The sequence below is a fragment of the Rattus norvegicus genome, chromosome 7, assembly GCF_036323735.1.
Source record: "Rattus norvegicus strain BN/NHsdMcwi chromosome 7, GRCr8, whole genome shotgun sequence".
Classification (NCBI taxonomy): domain Eukaryota; kingdom Metazoa; phylum Chordata; class Mammalia; order Rodentia; family Muridae; genus Rattus; species Rattus norvegicus.
Genome location: NC_086025.1, coordinates 60,791,167 through 60,805,941, shown reverse-complemented (window position 1 = coordinate 60,805,941; position 14,775 = coordinate 60,791,167). Strand labels below are relative to the sequence as shown.

At 40.9% G+C, this 14,775-nt stretch overlaps 1 protein-coding gene across 1 annotated transcript in view; it reads left to right on the top strand.

Moving 5' to 3' along the window:
- Nucleotides 1–804: 804 nt before the first annotated feature.
- The window catches only part of Usp15 (ubiquitin specific peptidase 15), a 161,527-nt gene continuing 147,556 nt past the window's right edge, over nt 805–14,775 (top strand). Inside the window, exons 1-2 of the mRNA XM_063262953.1 lie at nt 805–854; nt 3,022–3,114. The gene's annotated coding sequence lies outside the window, so the exon portion shown is untranslated. The remainder of the gene's footprint in view (nt 855–3,021; nt 3,115–14,775) is intronic.

Genomic DNA, 14,775 nt, shown 5'->3' with positions numbered 1-14,775 from the left:
GCCATTCATCTCTGCTCTGCAGGCACAAAGAATTATCTGAACAGAGCATCACCCAGGGCGAATCTACTGCAGCCACCTTCTCCCCGGGATGGGATTTAGCATAAGAGAAACAGCATTGTTTCCCAAACAGAAAAGACAGGTTTGAAAAATAGATTTCTACTTGCTTCCTGAATAACTTAAACTAACCCTCTGCTTCTGGGCTGAGGCAGGAGGGCACTTATATAACAATAACAGACATTCTAATCCGAAGACTAGTGGTGAGCATGAGATAAAATTATTTTAAGAATATCCGTTTACTTGAATATTCTGCCTGTTGAAAGAGTGAGTCTCCAAAACTCTCATCACCACCGCAAGTAAATAAAATAACAGTCCCCAATCGATCCCTAAGGGGTCCCTGACTACAGTCATTTTCCAAACTTTAAAAAAAAAAGGCCAACTATTTCAAAGACTAGGGGTACAGAATTGCCCTGTTAGAGAACCGGCAAACAGAGGCCCATAATGGAAGAGTACTCCATGGTGTGCGGGCTCTATTCTACCCAATGGTAGGTCTACATACCCACACCCTGTTCATAACTAGCCAATGGTAGGCCTACATACGCACCCCGTTAGTGACTAGCCAATGGTAGGCCTACATACTCATCCGTGTTCATGACTAGCCAATGGTAGGTCTACATACCCACCCTGTTCGTGACTAGCCAATAGTAGGCGTACATAACCCCGTGTTCATGACTAGCCAATGGTAGGTCTACATACCCAACCCCGTTCGCGTCTAGCCAATGGTAGGCCTACATACTCACCCGTGTTCGTGACTCCCATCCCGGAGTGTGTAACTGTAGTCAACCGCTCAGAAATAGGTAAACTCTTTGTATTGGTTCCTGGGTTTGAGGAATGCTGTTGAGAGCTTTGGTTGCTGCTTGTAGGCGTTTGTCCCTGTGCTCAGACAAGGAAGTCGGTTCAGATAAGAATATTAGAAACAGTGACCATGGGGTTTTGTTTACTACTTTGCTCGACTACTACCTCGTGTGATCTCTTCGCTTACTATTTTACTTGATTACTATCTCGTGTGAGCTTCTTGTTTACCACCTTGATTAGTCTTTAGTCTAAGAACTGACCGTGTTTGTTTGTTTGTTTGTTTGTTTGTTTGTTTGTTTTGGATGGACCTAGAATGATATAAAAACAGACTGGGGAAAGAATAAAGCTGCTTCAGCCTCAGTACTGGCTGGAGTCATGTTATAATTTTTTCTAATTGTTTTTCTTCTGTCCTCACTCCCTTCCTTGAGACGCAGTTGACTGACTGAGCTGACTTGGTCAGAACAGGACCTATATCATGGAGAACAATGGTTTAAAACATCTGTGCTTCCCGCTCTAATTCAGGAGGAGGAAAGGGGAGCTTCACTTGTAGAATTTTCATTACAAATCTGAAAAAGAAAGGGAGAGCAGGCTCCCCACTCCATAATTAACACCCCTCGCGCTCACTGTCTCAAGTGCCTTTCCGTGATCCACTGAGGAGAAGCAATGTAGTCTCAAGAAATGCTACCATTTTCAGCCAAGAAGCCAAATACATCAACCTCGACTCTACTCGTTTTTTAATCCTACAAAAATTCTAAATTGCTTTTATTTGTTCAAGAAATATTCACCACCTAAGATATATCTGCATCGAATAACTGTGGTGGATATCCCCCTCGGAGGCATGTGTCAAAAGGATGTTATAAATATCCTTGCCTAGGAAATTATTGCCGGACACTTATTTTCTGTCTCCTCTACATTTTGTTGTCTCCTCGTTGTAAGTCACAAAGTCAATGAAGCAGTGATAATCAGAGTATGTATCAAAAGGACGTTTAAATTGGAACCGTTTTCTGTTTACCAAAGGCACTCTGAAGGACAGTTTTTCGGGCAGCTACACATTTACATAGGAGATTCAATAATATCATACTTGCAAAGTAGCTGGATGTTGAGGTGCTTTGGATTTGAGGTGATAAGATGAAAGCGGAGTTGTATAAAAACTGCTATTAGTACTAAATGAGAAAGGATAAGGGCAAAATATCCCTTTAATTACTGCGGTGAATGTGACAGGGCGAGCACAGCAAAAGAAAACAATTGAATGGGAAAACATTCTAAAAAGGAAAGAAAAACTGATTAAAACCGTTTAGAAGTTCCTCTGGTTAACTCTGTCTCTGTAAACTGATGAATGCAAATACGTCCAGCTCTAAAAATAAAAATGTGAATTAACTTAGAATTCAAATAGTGAACTAAGTGAAAACTAGTTTGGTTATTTGGGGTGCGAAAGTGAGAAGAAGAAAAAAAGAAAAACAGCTCCAGTTAAAGTTGCGAGCGGAAGCAGAGGTCACCATTTGTATTTAGTGGACAATTGCAGTGAAGAAACTAGCAACAGAAGTTTTAAGGGAACGGAGTAATGATGGATGTGGGGAAAGGTTCGAGAATATAGCAATCACAAATTCTAAATCTAATCTGTTTACAGGAGATCAGCATGAACTTGAACTTCTGCACACCAAGGGCAGGGAGCCGTCCTGTAAAACTCAAGGATAATTTTCACAGTAGAGTTTCTGAGGGCTGTTGAGGTGTCCCGTTCAGGTCCTGTATTTGTTTTAAGAGATATTTCCTAAAGGAAATGTTGTACATCTAAGGCTCTAAGCCAATGTTTGAACCTGCTCAACAAACTTAAAATGGTTGAATGAAACTATAACCTAATTGGTTTTGATTCTAAATAGTCAACCCATCACACAAACCGTGCCTACTTCCCTCACTTAGCACAGCATCTGCGGCTTCTTCAAATAGTTTATTGCAATAAACTGACCGTTCTCATGTGCTGCCCTTAAAGCATGACATGAGATCTCCCTTCTCTACAGGGAGGGCTTTTACAGGATGTGATGGTTTGCATATGCATGGCCCAGGGAGTGGCACTATTAGAAAGTGTGGCCTTGTTGGAGGAAGTGTGTCACTGTGGGGAGACCCTCCTCCTACCTACCTGAGGATGCTCAGTCTGTTCCTGGTTTCCTGCAGGTGAAGATGTAGAACTCAGCTCCTCCTGCACCATGCCTGCCTGGATGCTGCCATGCTCCTGCCTTGATGATAATGGACTGAACCTCTGAACCTGTAAGCCAGCCCCAATTAAATGTTGTCCTTGTAAGAGTTGCTTTGGTCATGGTGTCTCTTCACAGCAATAAGACCCTAACTAAGACACAGGTAAGCTACAGATTTGGGATATCCAGTAGTCACTGGATGAGACACAGTGTGATATGAAACTGAAAATGTTTAGCAAGTTTTGCAAAGAGAAAAGAATCTAGAGCAAAATTATTGTACGCTTTTTAACCAACTAAATTGTTGGAATATTACTAATATTCTCAGAAAGAAAATAATTTACAGGAAGTCTTTTACTAAAGTCTTTACTAAAGAATCAGAAATGGTTGGCGGGCCAGAATAGAACCTCGAGAACTAGAACTGAGACAAAAATTAAGTCATACAGAACAAATGATGCTTTGAAGGTAAATTTGCAAAATTAAGTCAACTTATTGACAGAAAAACACAAAATAATAAAATGTCCAGTTCTCAACCGGTTCTCAACCTTCCAAATGCTGGGACCCTTTAATACCCTTTCTCATGTCGTGCTGACCCCCAACCATGAAATTGTTCTGTGGCTACTTCATAACCATAATTTTACTCCTGTTGTGAATCATAATGTAAATATCTGATATTAGATGCCCGATGGGGTCGCGACCCACAGATTGAGAACTCCACTTCAATCAAATAGGCAAGTTTCAAGTTCAAAAACCAGTCGCTGTCCCCAAAATAATGTGAAGAGTTACGAAGGAAGTTATGCAACGTGGACTTCAGGCATCCATGTGCACCCACACCTAGATGCACACGGAGAAAACAAAATGAAAACGCTGCCCAATTCATTTAACTAGGCATCCAATCAACAAATACCAAATTCCGTTTCTGAGATATGGTCTGGAACTCAGGCACTGTGATCGGAATCTGTACTGTCCCCAGCAGGCTCGTGAGGTGGCCACTTAGAACCCAGTCGGTGACTCTATTTTGGGAGGTTCCAGAAACTGAGCAGTAAGAGCTGGTTGGAATATGTAGGTAGCTAAAGGTAGCCATTACCCCTCACTGTCATTCATATATATATATATATATATATATATATATATATATATGAAAGTATATATATACTTTCTCCTTCCTAGCCTGCATTTATGTGCGCTGGATTGCAAATAAGCCCCTCCTCCATTTGAGTTGTTCCTGCCAATTGGCTGTTTTGGTTGGTTGGTTGTTTGGCTGGTTGGTTGGTTGGTTCTATTTGTCACAGTGATATGAAAGTTACCAACCAGAAAGTCCATACAAATGAACTGGAGTAGCTTTGATGATTAAAATCAAAGGCCCCTGGACACTAGTTGAAAGGAGGAATTTGGAGCTAGGCTAGAGAAACTTCACATGCTATAAAGCAGAACTTTATAGGCCATCCTGGGGCTCTCTCAGAAGACCAGAGCATTGATACAAGGGCTGGCCACTAAAGACTCTGGCCATGGGATTTCAGGTAGCACCAGGACTCCATTGGGAACTTGACTAGATGCCCTTTGTTGTCCATTTTGACAAGGAATCATCTCCCATTCAGCCATGTGCTGAAATTTTGAATGAGATTGGATTCCAAAGCAATAGCCTGATTAATTCGGTACATAATATTTGTATCGTAGAATTCAAGCTATGACATAGTCACTGCTGACTCCTTGTAGTTATATTACAGTGAGACTCAGAAACAAAACAAAAGACACAAGACTGGAGAATGTGCTGTTTGGACAAACAAGGAATAATTTTAAGGTTTGAAACAGAGTTCATAATTATTAAGGATAATAGTAGCATTAGAGAAGTCAGGCACTCCGCACTGAAAAAAATACGTAAAAGGAGCCAGACGGTGGTGTTGGTATACACTTTAATCCCAGCACTCAGGAGGCAGTGGCAGGCAGGTCTCTTAGTTCAAGAACAACCTTGTCTACAAAGTGAGTTCCAGGATGGCCAGGGCTACACAGAGAAACCCTGTTGTGGAAAGAAAGAGAGAAAATAGAGGAGAGAGAGAGGGGAGAGGAAGAGAGAGAGGGAGAGGCAGAGAGAGGTGGGGTGGGGGGGATTATCAGAGGCATTTCAGCAAATAAAGACACCGTACCCACTCCAGGATGACAGTAAAACTAAAAATATCATGTTCTATGATGAGATCATACCTCCAGGACACCCACCACCTAGGAGGCTGCTGTTACTGATATGCTGTCAGAACCACCATGACAGCAGGACTTCTGAACCACCTAGAGCTGGCTTTGCAGACGCAACACTGTTTACAGAGTCATGGTGACTTTCACCGACACTCCAAACCAAAGCCCATAAGGCAGGACAGTGTTCAGTACAGTCACATTCCCAGTACAGAGTATGAACATTCAAGGATGAAACCTAAGCTTCAGCAGAGTCCCCAGGACGACTGACGTTCTAGGAGTGCGGAATCTCCGGGACACCTGAGATGCCAGGGACATGGAAACAAGTAAGCAGCAGTAAGAAATGAGGATAGGAGAGCTAAGCAAGAAGTCGTGCATGCTGCAAATGACCAGGATTCAAACCATTGTGTCAATACCCCAGATGCCAAACAAGGAACTCCAGTGTATAATGTTCTCGCTGCCTGATTTCAGCCTCGATTTAATGTTGTCTCTCTTGTCTATGGCTCTAGGCATCACATTTTGGACTTTGAATATATTATGTTAAGGTTAAATAAAAGGGGTTCTGGGGGCTTGTGCCCATGATCTAGAAGGCCGTAGTGGACACGTAATGTGAGGTAGGATTAGAGTCCCTACAGGAGGTCCTGAGAAGCTACTGTATAAAGTTGTGGAGGTGAAATCTACATTGTAGTGGATACCCAAGGATGTTAGACATGCCAGGATCATAAGGCATCCAGGGAGAATGGTAGGCACATGTGGACCTGGCTCAAGAGGGCACTGTGCATTCTATAAGCAGCAGTTACGGGGTAAGTAATAAGCCTTTAGGGCACAATTTTATCCTAAGCCCCAGATGGCCAACATAGAATTGCACAACGGAGTGTTTGCTGAATTTCACTCTTTATTTTATCTGATAGCCTTTTGCTAACCTCTCATTCCTCTCTTTTGGAGTGGGGAGGTTTACTCTGTGCCATTGTCCTTTGGAAGTAGGTAACTTGCTTCTTATTGGTTGGAGCTACAGGAGCTCACAGCTAAAAGATTGTCTGCATCTCAGAAGACAATCTGCATTAAAACTCTTCAGCAGTGTGATCCTTAAGGTCTATGGGTACTTTTGAAGCTGGGAATGGGGCATAAGATTATGGATTAAAAGTAATGTGTTTGACTGTGAAGTTGACAAGGGATGGACCAGTGATGGCTAATATAGTCAAGGGGCCAGAATCTATAGCAATCTATTTGACAAAGATCTGGGGATATCTGTGATGCAAATTGTTACAGAGTTTCGGTTTCTCTGTATCAGAGAAGAGGTAGTGGTTGCCCAACGATGCGAGTGTTCTTTATGCCACTGTAGTTAAAAGATTATATTTTTGTGTACTGTGTATTTAATTATAATTTCAAAACATGAATTTTAAATATAAGGACCAGCAAGGTGACTGGTCCTGACAACCTGACTTTGATCCCCAAAACCTACATGGTGGAAGGAGAGAGCTTTGAGATACCACCCAACACCCCCAAACAGAATGAGCAGAATCTACAGATGTCATAACAAACGTTAGAGATGATGTGGGGGAAGAGTGATGTCACTGGTGCGAGTTAGTGAAAATCATTTGAAATTTCCTTAAAAATAAAAAATAGACACAACAGAATGTTAGTCCTCTATAAGAACAACTCTTAGCTGACTAGAGGTTGTGTTATCTTGAGGAGACAATGTTTCCTCCATCCATTTCAAAATATAAGACAGGGCTTGAGAGATGACCTATCAGTTAAGAGAACATAGTGTTTTACAGATACTGTTCCTGACTCCTGTTCCCAGCACTCACATTAGTTAGCTCACAACTGCCTCTAACTCCAGTTACAAGAGATGTAGTACCCTTTTCTGGCCTTTGTGGATGCTGCATTCAGATACACAGTCCCCCCCCCCACACACACACACACATAGACATACATGCACACACACAATTAAAAATAAAAGTTAGCTCTTCCACACTGGACATAACTTCCCCATCCAGAGAAATTCCCCCTTCCTTATCCAGGGTCTAGCCTCCTAACTTTGCCTTACTTTCCTTCTTTTCCATGTCTTCTCCCCAATCCATCTAGCCTGGGTTCCATATATCCAGTTCCCCAAAATGTTTGATCTCCCCTAACTATGCTGGAGACAATTTCTAGGCCTCTACTACGGTCTTCCTTACCAATCCTACAAGCCACAGGCCCATCCCATGCCAAATCTAACCTTTCCACGTAACCATATCTACTTCTACTCCTTGGGTTTGGACATGGAGGCACCTGCCCACCAGCCCATCTTACCCTTCTGCCCATCCCCTTTTTCCACCTGATTTCATTCTACCAAAAGCCACAACCAATCTCTAGGCCCAATCTACATGCACATCCTGTCTCTGACTCAGCCTACTTTGTCCATATCATTCTTACCACTAACAAAAGAAGTCACACATCAAAATCTTATCAGAAAAATAAACATCACTATGAATGATCAAGCCAGTATCTTCTCTCCAAAACCTTCCAATCCTATAGGAATGTTTTCCAATGAGAATTACCTAGATGAGCCCAATAACATAGAATTTAAAAGGACAATTGTAGACTTTATCAAAGAACCCAGAGTTTTTAAAAAGGCATAAAGAAAGCACAAAGGGAGACAACCCTAGAGATAGAGACAACCCTAGGAAAGAGATCAGGAGTCAAAGATGCAAGCATCACCAACAGAATAAAAGAGATAGAAGAGAGAATCTCAGGGGAAGAAGATACCACAGAAAACATAGACACAACTGTCAAAGGTAATGCAAAATGCAAAAAGCTCCTAGCCCAAAACATCCAGGAAATTGAGGACACAATGAGAAGACCAAACCTAAGGAGAATAGGTATAGAAGAGAGTGAAGACTCCCAACTTAAAGGACCAGTAAATATCTTCAACAAAATTATAGAAGAAAAGTTCCCTAACCTAAACATACAAGAAGCCTACAGAACTCCAAATAGATTAGACCAAAAAAGAAATTCCTCCCATCACTTAATAGTCTAACCACCAAATGCACAAAACAAAGAAAGAATATTAAAAGAGGTAAGGGAAAAAGGTCAAGTAACATATAAAGGCAGACCTATCAGAATCACACCAGACTTTTCACCAGAGACTATGAAAGCCAGAAGATCCTGGGCAGATGTCATACAGACCCTATGAGAACACAAATGCCAGCCCAGGCTACTATATCCAGCAAAACTCTCAATTAACATAGATGGATAAACCAAGATATTCCATGAAAAAACCAAATTTATACAATATCTTTGTATAAAATCAGTCCTACAAAGCATAATAGATGGAAAACTCCAACACAAAGAGGGAAACTACACCCTAGAAAAAGCAAGAAAGTAATATCCTTGCAAGGAAACCAAAGAAGAGAGACACACAAACAGAATTCCACCTCTAACAACAAAATAACAGGAAGCAACAATCACTATTCCTTAATATCTCTTAATATCAGTGGACTCAATTCACCAACAAAAAGACATAGGCTAACAGACTGGATATGTAAAGAGGACCCAGCATTTTGCTGCATACAGGAAACATACCTCAGAGACAAAGACAGACACTACCTTGGAGTAAAAGACTGGAAAACAACTTTCCAAGCAAATGGTCTTAAGGAACAAGCTGTAGTAGCCATTCTAATACCAAATAAAATAGACTTTCAACCAAAAGTTATCAAAAAAAATAAGGAAGGACACTTCATATTCATCAAGGAAAAATCCACCAAGATGTACTCTCAATCCTAAATATCTATGCTCCAAATGGAAGGGCAACTACATTCATAAAAGAAGCCTTACTAAAGCTCAAATCACACATTGTACCTCACACAAAAATAGTAGGAGATTTCAACAACCCACTCTCATCAATGGACACAGATCATAGAAACAGAAATTAAACAGAGACATAAAGAAACTAACAGAAGTTATAAACTAAATGGATTTAACAGATATTTATAGAACATTTCATCCTAAAAGCAAAAGAATAAAACTTCTTTTCAGCACCTCATGGTACCTTCTCCAAAATTGACCATATAATCAGTCTCAAAACAAGCCTCAAAAGATACAAGAACATTAAAATAATCCCATGCATCCTATCAGATCACCATGCCCTGAGGCTGGTCTTCAATAATACAAAAAAGAGAAAGCCCACATATACATGGAAGTTGAACAATGCTCTACTCAATGATAACTTGGTCAAGGAAGAAATAAAGAAATTAAAGACTTCTTAGAAATTAATGAAAACAAAAGTACAACATACCCAAACTTATAGGACACAATGAAAGCTGTGCTAAGAGGAAAACTCATAGCTCTGAATGTCTGCAGAAAGAAACAGGAGAGAGCATACATCAGCAGCTTGACAGCACACCTAAAAGCTCTAGAACAAAAAGAAGCAAATAAAGCCAAGAGGAGTGGAAGGCAGGAAATAATCAAACTCAGGGCTGAAATCCCAAGGAGAAACAAAAAGGACCATAGAAAGAATCAACAAAAGCAGGAACTAGTTCTTTGAGAAAATCAACAATATAGATAAACCCTTAGCCAGACTAACCAGAGGGCACAGAGAGTGTATCTAAATTAACAAAATCAGAAGTGAAAAGGGAGACATAACTACAGAATCTGAGGAAATTCAAAATATCATCAGATCCTACTATATTCAACAAAACTGGAAAATCTGGATGAAATAGACAATTTCCTAGACAAATACCAGGTATTAAAGTTAAATCAGTATCATATAAATCATCTAAACAACCGCATAACTCCTAAAGAAATAGAAGCAGATATTAAAAGTCTCCCAACGAAAAAGGACCCAGGACCAGATATGTTTAATGCAGAATTCTATCAGACCTTCATAGAAGACCTCATATCAATACTGTCCAAACTATTCCACAAAATAAAAACAGATGGAGCACTACCCAATGCCTTCTATGAAGTCAAAAATACGCTTATACCTAAACCACACAAAGACCCAACAAAAAAAGAGAACTTCAGACCAATTTCCCTTATGAATATCGCCACAAAAATATTCAATAAAATTCTTACACACTGAATCTAAGAACACATCAAAATAATCATCCATCATGATCAAGTAGCCTTCATCCGAGGGATGCACAGATCATTCAATATATGAAAGTCCATCAACGTAATCCACTATGTAAATAAAGTCAAAGAAGTAAAGCCACATGATCATCTCATTAGATGCTGGGAAAGCATTTGACAAAATTCAGCTCCTTCATTAAAAGTTCTGGAAAGATCAGGAATTCAAGGCCCATACCTAAACATTGTAAAAGCAATATACAGCAAACCAGTAGCCAACATTAAACTAAATGGAGAGAAACTTGAAGCAGTCCCACCAAATCATGGACTAGACAAGGCTGCCCACTCTCTCCCTTCTTATTCAATATAGTACTCAAAGTCCTAGCCAGAACAATCAGACAGCAAAAGGAGGTCAAAGAGATACAAATTGGAAAGGAAGAAGTCAAAATATCACTATTTCCAAATGATATGATAGTACATTTAAGTGACCACAAAAATACCACCAGAGAACTATTAAGCCTGATAAACAACTTCAGCAAAGTGACTGGGTATAAAATTAACTCAAACAAATCAGTAGCCTTCCTCTACTCAAAGGATAAACAGGATGAGAAAAAAATTAGGGAAAATGACACCTTTCACAATAGTCCCAAATAACATAAAATAACTTGGTGTGACTCTAACCAAGCAAATGAAAAATCTGTAAGACAAGAACTTCAAGTGTCTGAAGAAAGAAATTGAAGATCTCCGAAGATGAAAAGACCTCCCATGCTCATGGATTGGCAGGATTATTATAGGAAAAGTGGCCATTTTGTCAAAAGCAATCTACAGATTCAGTGCAATCCCCATCAAAATTCCAACTCAAATCTTCATAGAGTTAGAAATAGCAACTGGCAAATTCATTTGGAATAACAAAAAAATCCAATATAGTGAAAACTATCCTCAACAATAAAAGAACTTCTGGGGGAATCACCATCCCTGACCTCAAGCAGTATTACAGAATAGTGATAAAAACTATGTATGGTATTGGTACAGAGACAGGCAGGTAGATCAGTAGAATAGAATTGAATACCCAGAAATGAACCCACACACCTCTGGTCACGTGATCTTTGACAAAGGAGCCAAAACCATCCAATGGAAAAAAGATAGCATTTTCAACAAATGGTGCTGGTTCAACTGGAGGTCAGCATGTAGAAGAATGCAGATCGATCCTTTCTTATCACCCCGTACAAAGTTTAAGTCCAAGTGGCTCAAGGACTTCCACATCAAACCAGATACACTCAAATAGAAAAAAAAGTGGGGAAGAGTCTCGATCACATGGGCACCGGGGAAAATTTCCTGAACCAAATACTAATGGCTTTTGCTCTGAGATTCAGAATGGACAAATGGGGCTGCCGCTGCAGAGAGCCCGTGGGCAGCACCCCGAGAGCGAACTTGAGCCTCGGGACCACAGGTAAGACCAACTTTTCTGCTGCAAGAAAGCTGCCTCGTGAGCTCGGGACACACGGAGGCAGAATTCCTCTAGGACCGGGCACGTCCTGGGTTTACTGGAAGTCCCACACCCGTGGATCCCGGCCTGCAGCAGCTCTCTGCTCCCAGACCCCGTGGGAAAGAGACCTCACCGCCTGGTCAGGTGGGCACTCCTGAGGCTGCAGAGCGGAAGAGACCACCAACACTGCCCACCCCTGCCCACATCCCTGGCCCAAGAGGAAACTGTATAAGGCCTCTGGGCTCCCGTGGGGGAGGGCCAAGGAGCGGCAGGACCCGTGCCTGAGACACCGCCGGAACCTGAAGGAAACAGACCGGATAAACAGTTCTCTGCACCCAAATCCCGTGGGAGGGAGAGCTAAACCTTCAGAGAGGCAGACAAGCCTGGGAAACCAGAAGAGACTGCTCTCTTCACATACATCTCGGACGCCAGAGGAAAACACCAAAGGCCATCTGGAACCCTGATGCACTGAAGCTCCCGGAAAGGGCGGCGCAGATCTTCCTGGTTGCTGCCGCCGCAGAGAGCTCGTGGGCAGCACCCCGCGAACAAACTTGGGCCTCCGGACCACAGATAAGACCAACTTTTCTGCTGCAAGAAAGCTGCCTGGTGAACTCAAGACACAGGCCCACAGGAACAGCTGAAGACCTGTAGAGAGGAAAATCTACACGTCTGAAAGCAGAACACTCTATCCCCATAACTGACTGAAAGAGAGGAAAACAGGTCTACAGCACTCCTGACACACAGGCTTATAGGACAGTCTAGCCACTGTCAGAAATAGCAGAACAAAGTAACACTAGAGATAATCTGATGGCAAGAGGCAAGCGCAGGAACCCAAGCAACAGAAACCAAGACTACATGGCATCATCAGAGCCCAGTTCTCCCACCAAAACAAACATGGAATATCCAAACACACCAGAAAAGCAAGATCTAGTTTCAAAATCATATTTGATCATGATGCTGGAGGACTTCAAGAAAGACGTGAAGAACTCCCTTAGAGAACAAGTAGAAGCCTACAGAGAGGAATCACAAAAATGCCTGAAAGAATTCCAGGAAAACATAATTAAACAAGTAGAAGCCCATAGAGAGGAGTCACAAAAATCCCTGAAAGAATTCCAGGAAATCATAAATAAACAAGTAGAAGCCCGTAGAGAGGAGTCACAAAAATCCCTGAAAGAATTCCAGGAAAACACAATCAAACAGTTGAAGGAATTAAAAATGGAAATAGAAGCAATCAAGAAAGAACACATGGAAACAACCCTGGATATAGAAAACCAAAAGAAGAGACAAGGAGCTGTAGATACAAGCTTCACCAACAGAATACAAGAGATGGAAGAGAGAATCTCAGGAGCAGAAGATTCCATAGAAATCATTGACTCAACTGTCAAAGATAATGTAAAGCAGAAAAAGCTACTGGTCCAAAACATACAGGAAATCCAGGACTCAATGAGAAGATCAAACCTAAGGATAATAGGTATAGAAGAAAGTGAAGACTCCCAGCTCAAAGGACCAGTAAATATCTTCAACAAAATCATAGAAGAAAACTTCCCTAACATAAAAAAAGAGATACCCATAGACATACAAGAAGCCTACAGAACTCCAAATAGATTGGACCAGAAAAGAAACACCTCCCGTCACATAATTGTCAAAACACCAAACGCACAAAATAAAGAAAGAATATTAAAAGCAGTAAGGGAAAAAGGTCAAGTAACATATAAAGGCAGACCTATCAGAATCACACCAGACTTTTCGCCAGAAACTATGAAGGCCAGAAGATCCTGGACTGATGTCATACAGACCCTAAGAGAACACAAATGCCAGCCCAGGTTACTGTATCCTGCAAAACTCTCAATTAGCATAGATGGAGAAACCAAGATATTCCATGACAAAACCAAATTTACACAATATCTTTCTACAAATCCAGCACTACAAAGGATAATAAATGGTAAAGCCCAACATAAGGAAGCAAGCTATACCCTAGAAGAAGCAAGAAACTAATCGTCTTGGCAACAAAACAAAGAGAATGAAAGCACACAAACATAACCTCACATCCAAATATGAATATAAAGGGAAGCAATAATCACTATTCCTTAATATCTCTCAACATCAATGGCCTCAACTCACCAATAAAAAGAAATAGATTAACAAACTGGATACGCAATGAGGACCCTGCATTCTGCTGCCTACAGGAAACACACCTCAGAGACAAAGACAGACACTACCTCAGAGTGAAAGGCTAGAAAACAACTTTCCAAGCAAATGGTCAGAAGAAGCAAGCTGGAGTAGCCATTCTTATATCAAATAAAATCAATTTTCAACTAAAAGTCATCAAAAAAGATAAGGAAAGACACTTCATATTCATCAAAGGAAAAATCCACCAAGATGAACTCTCAATCCTAAATATCTATGCCCCAAATACAAGGGCACCTACATACGTAAAAGAAACCTTACTAAAGCTCAAAACACACATTGCACCTCACACAATAATAGTGGGAGATTTCAACACCCCACTCTCATCAATGGGCAGATCATGGAAACAGAAATTAAACAGAGATGTAGACAGACTAAGAGAAGTCATGAGCCAAATGGACTTAACAGATATTTATAGAACATTCTATCCTAAAGCAAAAGGATATACCTTCTTCTCAGCTCCTCATGGTACTTTCTCCAAAATTGACCATATAGTTGGTCAAAAAACGGGCCTCAACAGGTACAGAAAGATAGAAATAATCCCATGCGTGCTATCGGACCACCACGGCCTAACCTGGTCTTCAATAACAATAAGGGAAGAATGCCCACATATACGTGAAAATTGAACAATGCTCTACTCAATGATAACCTGGTCAAGGAAGAAATAAAGAAAGAAATTAAAAACTTTTTAGAATTTAATGAAAATGAAGGTACAACATACCCAATCTTATGGGACACAATGAAAGCTGTGCTAAGAGGAAAACTCATAGCTCTGAGTGCCTGCAGAAAGAGACAGGAAAGAGCATATGTCAGCAGCTTGACAGCACA